This window comes from Papaver somniferum, chromosome 10 (genome assembly GCF_003573695.1).
Source record: "Papaver somniferum cultivar HN1 chromosome 10, ASM357369v1, whole genome shotgun sequence".
Classification (NCBI taxonomy): Eukaryota; Viridiplantae; Streptophyta; class Magnoliopsida; order Ranunculales; family Papaveraceae; genus Papaver; species Papaver somniferum.
In genome coordinates this window covers 156,797,143-156,804,329 of record NC_039367.1, presented here as the reverse complement: position 1 = coordinate 156,804,329, position 7,187 = coordinate 156,797,143, and the positions used below count along the sequence as shown (strand labels likewise).

Here is a 7,187-nt window from a genome sequence, read left to right as displayed (position 1 = left end):
ATTTGGTATATATATATAGTATGTTAACAGAAAATCATCTTTAAATATGAATCAAATAACTCGTTGGCTGTTCACACCTTTGCAGCACGGGTAAGGCCTTTATGAGAAATATCCACACCAACGATATTTTCAAGGGCTGTTGCACAATCCATAGAGAATCCTACGAAACAATAAAAGCAAAAAACTTCATTTTTGAGGATATTCTAAGAAGTCTGAAAATCATTTATAAAAGATTGCGGTACTTGTAGTGCACGACTGATTGACTAGAGTTGAACACATCAATATATCAAGGAACGTTGACAGCTTCATGGTATAAAAGACTGCGCCATGCATTTGGGGTACTGGCCTGTCCAGTGGAGCATCATGTAAGGTATTCTTGCAAACAAGAAAAAAAAAATTAGAAACAAACTGTATGCCTTCTAACATTAATCCAGAATATCACTGTTACACAGAGAATCAGTAGAGGATTTTAATCAGTAGAGGATTCCCTACTCTTATATTAGATTGTTCTGCTCAGTGCAGGAACTAGGATTTATTTCTACGGGACTGAAAAAATTCATGCAAGTGTGTCAATATTTTGTCAATAAACTCCATATAAATCTTATTTTTAAGGGTGTTTCAAGTTGACAGTGAAGAAGAAACAACCAGAATAATAAAAAGGAAAGAAATGCTTTTCTGATTAACAAAATATAAATCTCAATACATCAAATATTTTTGTCTTTTGTCGTGATTTGGACAAAAACATCAGCAGCCGGCTGTAAAGGCCGTTTTCTGTTCAAGATGAGGCTCTGCGCAGCAGCATGGTCTGGGAGTGCTGGAATGGCTCCTTTCGCAGTTGTACAGATAGCGCCGCAAGCATTAGCCAGTTGTAGAGCATTCTTCAGTTTCGTTTCGTTCTCCAGAACTGAAAAATCCTTGGAAGCAGAATGAAGGAATGAACCAATGAAGGCATCACCAGCTCCAGTAGTATCCACCGTCTTGACCGAGTAACCTCTCACAGATCCTTTGAAGTTCTTGGTGAAGTATCTGCAACCCTTTTCCCCATCAGTTACCAACAGCAACTTCAAACCGTCGAACCAAAGTGACAAAACATTCTTCTCATCTGATGCATCCCCTTGGGTTAAGAATTCAACCTCCTCATCGCTGACCTTGATAACGTCTGCACTAGAGCTGGCAAACGGGCGGGTCGGGGCTTGCCCGTTACGGGTTACACGGGTTCGGGTTAATACGGGTTAAAACCCGCGGGTCAGTTTTTGTAACGGGTGGTCAATTCTTCAACCCGCGCCCGTATCGGGTTAAGCTTGCGGGTTTGCGGGTTACTTAGCCCGTTTCTGGTTACTCAACTGTGTGACTGAGTCAACTCACCAGAAACCAATTTGACAGAGTTTCCTCCGATATCTGGTATATTTCCGGCCATATTCAGGCCATCTAAAGCTCCTTCTCTGCAACCTAACAATAATCTCTAATTCATTTGATATTTAGATTCAATTCAATCAACTTATCAACAATTCAACAGAATTGTGGCACCAAAATTTAAGATCAAGAAAATTGAAATACTTAAGTAACTTAACCACATTAGTTTTGTAGTTCTGTACTTTAAAAGGAACACAGTACAGTAGTACACTAATCATTAGTTCATGATATCTTCAACAAAGAAAAACACCCTTCAAGACCGTAGTAATACCATTGTTTGTACTTTGTGACTTTCCAACAATAAAGATATTAATAACCACTTGCTGCACAAAATATATATTGTGGTCAATCAAAAAAAGTGATAACTTTCCAAAAAAGAACATCTCCAATCTTTTTCCTATACAAATTGGAGAGACTGTGATAACTTTCTGTCCAAAAAAACATTCTCAATTTCTCATTTTCCATGTCTATCTTTGAGTTGCTCCAACTATTCAATATGAATCTGTCACTTCAAGCAAAAACAAATCAAACAAAAGAAAAGATTCAAATCAAAAACATGAAATTTGCATATTTACCCTGCTTTATATTGAAGAAGTACGCATACTAATTAGACGCATAAGAACTTACTTCGCCATCCTCCACAGCTTCATCCTCCACTGCACCAAGTTCAAATCCTAATACATCTTCTCCAATAATCCCATTGTCCTCATCCCAATCTTCTTTTCCTACATGGATTAAAAACAATCAAAGTTATATCTGAAATTTAGACATTCAACTAAATGAAATATTACTGACTAACGCGGCGCTACTTAGGCACACTTACCAACTCCATGGTCCCAATCACGAGTTGTTATCACCGCCTCAGCATTTTCAGGTAATAAAGAACTACGAAATCGATCAATTACCCTACCACCAATGCTAAATGCAGATTCTGAAGCGACGGTTGAAATAGGAATTGACAAGATATCCCCTGCCATTCTTGAAAGTACTGGAAATCGTTGTTCGTGGCCTTTCCAGTACATTAGGATGTCGAATGAGACATTTCGTTGAAATCCATGTTTCTCACTAAGATATAGATCTAACTCTGACAAGTCAGATTGCAGATCACCTCCATTTTCCTGTGCTGCAGCATATTCCTGCATGAAACAAGCAAGAAGTTAGAATTGAGTACAAGGAAGAACAATACAGATTCACAAACACAAAACAATACAAGACCAGATTCCATAAATAAGCTTTAAAATTACCTGGAACCACTCACTTCCTTGATGGGCAGAATTCCCACCAGTTTGAATATCCACATTCTGAGTTCCAGTTCCAGAAGCTCTTGAAAAGGTGTAATACTCGTTATAAAGTTTTTTCATATTTTCACGCACAACTTCAACTTTACTTTCTAGTTCTCTTACATCAGGATACAACTTGGAGTAAGCAAAGGTTAGATACTGCAGTTTACATCTAGGATCTAACACAAGTGCCATAGCCAATATAGGACTCAAGTTTGTCCAATAACTGTCAAATTTTTGTTGCATATCTTTTACCATGTCTCTAATGAATTCAATTTCATTTGTGCTTTCTTTTTTTAGTAACACCTGAACTTGACAGACTCCTTCAAAATATAGATTGGAAGTAGGATACTTACTACCAGAAAATAATGTTGTGAGATCATAAAACGTCTTGAGAAACTTTGTGACAACTTCAATTTCCTCCCATTCTTCATCCGTTGGACAGTGTTTATAATCTGGATCCACCTCCTTCAAATGAGAGAAAACAGCTCTATACGCAAGACAACTGTCTAACATGAGATAGGTTGAATTCCACCTGTAATATAAAACAACATTCAGTGAGTATATTATAAACATTAATACAATTCTCTAACTGTATAACAAAAGAAAAGCGGAAATCCACCTAGTTTTAACGTCTTGGCGAATACCCCTTCCTATTCCAGACATTCCTAAAGCATCAACAATGTCCAAGAATTTTTGTTTTCTTACTTAGGACTTTTTAAGGGACTTCACCGACTTTCTTATCTTGAGCACAGATGGATCAATCTTCACAAGTCCATCTTTAACAATAAGAGATAAGATGTGAGCACAATAACGAACATGAAAGTATTGTCCCTTGTTAAACAAGATCTTCTTTGCAACAAGTCTACTCTGCATAATTCTAGCACAAGCTCCGTTATTTGCTGCATTATCCAAGGTGATGTTGGATACTTTGTCTTCAATTCCCCAATCTTCTATCATTGCAAATAGCTTTGCAGAAAGGTTTTCACCTGGAAAGGTAAAAGTTAAACTCCCAATAAAGTAATTCACATGTATGAGGTGGTGGAAGATCACAAGACTCAAGTAAAATATAAATATCACATGCACATAAAATAAAAGATCTCAAAACTCGAGTGCTTCACCTGTATGAGGTGGTGGAAGTTCACAAAAATTCAGAAGATACTTCTTTAACTCCCAATTTTGATCAAGAAAGTGCACAGTTAAGGTTATATACCCTGTAGTCGTGACAGAAGTCCACATGTCTGATGTTAGACACATCCTACCTGTAAGAATAAGTCATACACATCAGCAAATATTATCATAATCAATTACTCAGTAACTTATACATAAAAGTATAAAACAAAAAATCAGCAAATTCTGGAATCTGGATCGTACCTCGAGCAAGTTTCAATATGTTCTGAATACCTTCTTTTCGTGTTTTATGTTTTTTGACAACATCAGCTTTCCCAGTGCTCCTTGATATTGGTTTAGCATCATCAGCACTTAGATAAGCACATATGTCCCTAAATTCTTTCCACTCCACCAACGAAAATGGGACATTTCTTGCAATGAGTAATGCTGACACGAGATCCCGAAATTTCATCTGATCAACTTTGCGTACGCGAGAAGACAGCTGACCACTCTTTGCAGATAAGATCATCTGCCCTATGTCTTTAGACTGACGCTCAGGGCAGACATGCCTTCTCATAGACGAGGTTCCACCTTTTTGACTATCATATTTATATGATGCATTACAAGCCTTACACACTCCATACTTTTTTCCATCTTTATTTTTTACGAGATTAAAAAAATCCCAAACATCAGATCTAAGTCTAGATTTCTTTTCAGTTGAAACAGGTTTAGGTGCACAAGCACAACCAACAGCTGTAGAGACATTCACAGAATCTACCATCTCAACATCATCAAAACGGGTTTGTACGGGCCGGTCCGGGTGAACCGGCGGGTTTGTACGGGCCGGGCCGGGTTTACCCGTTTTGATGATGTTGAGATGTTAGGATCATAAGAAAGCAAAGCACGAGCTTCTCTAGCAGCTTTCATGGCAGCCATGTGCGCAGAGCGACAAGGTTCGGTGATCAAGCTGATAGAACCGTAATGGAAGATTTTAGCTTGTTTGATCAAATCCATGTTAAGTTCAGATTCTTTCAACATCATGTTAGGAATCGATCAAAAACGCAGCGGAAATTGAGTTTTTCAAATTTTCTACCAAAACCCAACATTAAGTTTCATTAGATGTTAATAATAGCATAGGGGAATGAAGGTTTCGTGTAACTTTTTCGCTAATCCAAATCTACAAGAAGAACACCAAATTCTACTTTAAGTTTTATCTCCAAAACCACCGATTAGTGATGTTACGGGAGGAAGAAGAAAAAACTTTGCTGTAGCTTTTATGCTGGATACCCACACTTTCTTTATCGCCACCAACTACTTTGTATTACTTGATGGAAACTAATTGATGCCGTGAATCAAAAGCACCCACTGTAACTGAAAGTGAAAGAAAAAGAAGCTACTGGATCTTTTGAGAATAAGAGCTTCGTCTACTTTTGTCTACGGAGAAACCAAACGAAAGACAAAAGAAAAACAATTGCTTTGTCTCCCTGGAAAAACAGACACGAATAGGTTTAAGGACTTTCTCACAATAAACTTAATTGTGTAAGGATGGGAGAACAAGATGGCGTAGCTAGTCTTAGTTTTCGGTATTCCAACTCTTCTATCTTGCTCCCCTTATATAGTTTTCATATAAGGAGCTATCCTTCTTGTTCTCAAAAACCTTCTCCAAATACAATTAGGTCTTTTGGGCTACAAGCAATTTTAGCTTTCCTTAACCGTATAGAATTCCTTGTGTCTCACACAATTCCAAATACGATTAAGAAATTACAAGTCACTACACCAAAGACTTGTAATTGACAAACACTCTAAAATTACATGTTTTAGTAAAAGTAAAACCCTTCCTCTACTTTCTTACTGTAAGTCCCTCCACTAATACCGGTATTCATAAATTCTCATAGGCGTGTAACAATGACATATCAGCTCCTATGCAGAATTTATATTTTGGTCCTTGATGTGCTGTTCTTATTATTATTCTAATAATCACTTAAACAATTTAAATGATCACTGGCCAGTCTAGAATAATAATTCCCGCACAATAATCCAAGGGAATACACATAGGAGGAGGATACCATATTGAATATATGTATATTCTTACTGCGCATTTACAACCATCCATCTTACCCAGATATTGAATCCAAATTAATGACCTCACTGCTTGGTAAGACAAGATAGCCAGAAATACACGTAAGCTATATACACATTCTCAGGATTAAGAACTTATGTAAAGTATTAACTTAGATCCATTCAATTAGCTGATATACAATGAACAGAACTAACCGACCGGTTCGATGTAATCCAATTACATCAACCTGCTAGATTTAGAAGTCTCCACTTCTATGATTGAGATTTATCATAATACATACGCAATAATAATAGCAAGTTATAATCTAATCAATATAAAAAAAACACTCATAGATTACAAACCAAAATGTCACCAATATATTATATCTCCCACTGCAAAAATTGCAACTAATATATTTGATCATATCTCACAAAGCATGTTTAAAATGAACTGTTAAATAATATCTTAAATGCGAATGTCAAACTATTGTTTTTGGGCATAATCCCAACACATCATGTCAGCGCTAGGGTTTCTGTAAAACATAAACTCCCTTTCTCCATCTTTTTTCAACGTAACGAAAGCCAGAGCAGTTCTTGCGTCTTTGTGAAATCATACGCCTTCAATGTACACTTCATTCTTCTTCAATACATCAACCAGCATATGCCCAAATTCATCATCTCCAAACTTTCCGATGAAAGCAGAAGAACCACCAAGTTTAGTAATGGCGCAAGCGACATTAGCAGGAGCACCACCGGGAGCCTTGACAAAACCAAGTGATTCAGCTAATGATACACCAGCAACATCTGGCACAAAATCAATCAACATCTCACCGAAACACACAACGTCTGACGATGACTTCAACATATTTCTAGTTAACTTCTTAAACGAATTTGATGATCTGAGATAATAGAATAGCTAGAGAGAAAAGACTAAAAGAGAACATTTGGAGAATGGTATGACCTAAGGATGGGGTTACGTTGAGTATTTTATACAATAAAAACACGAGTTACAAAAGAAATAGGATCAGTATCCGGTTATGACTATCCTTAGTTAATCCTTATTTTGATGGGATTTTATTACTTGCTAATAAAGCTAAAGGAATCTTACGTTACTAATGGATATTCTTCTTTTTTTGATCGGCAAAACTATAGTAGTATATTAGAATAAAAGAATAAGAGTGATTACAAGTTGCTGGACATACCAGCCACGCAACCAAAAAAAAAGAAGGGAAAAACAAGATGTTAGAGACAACAAAAAATCAAAACAAGGTCCTAACAACCGCAAACAAGAGGGAAGCTCTACTTTCGCATCAGATCATCCCATTT

General features: G+C 36.8%; 1 pseudogene; it reads right to left on the bottom strand.

Moving 5' to 3' along the window:
- Positions 1-704: 704 nt before the first annotated feature.
- On the bottom strand, positions 705-6,726 carry LOC113316655 (annotated as a pseudogene).
- Between the last annotated feature and the right edge of the window lie 461 nt (positions 6,727-7,187).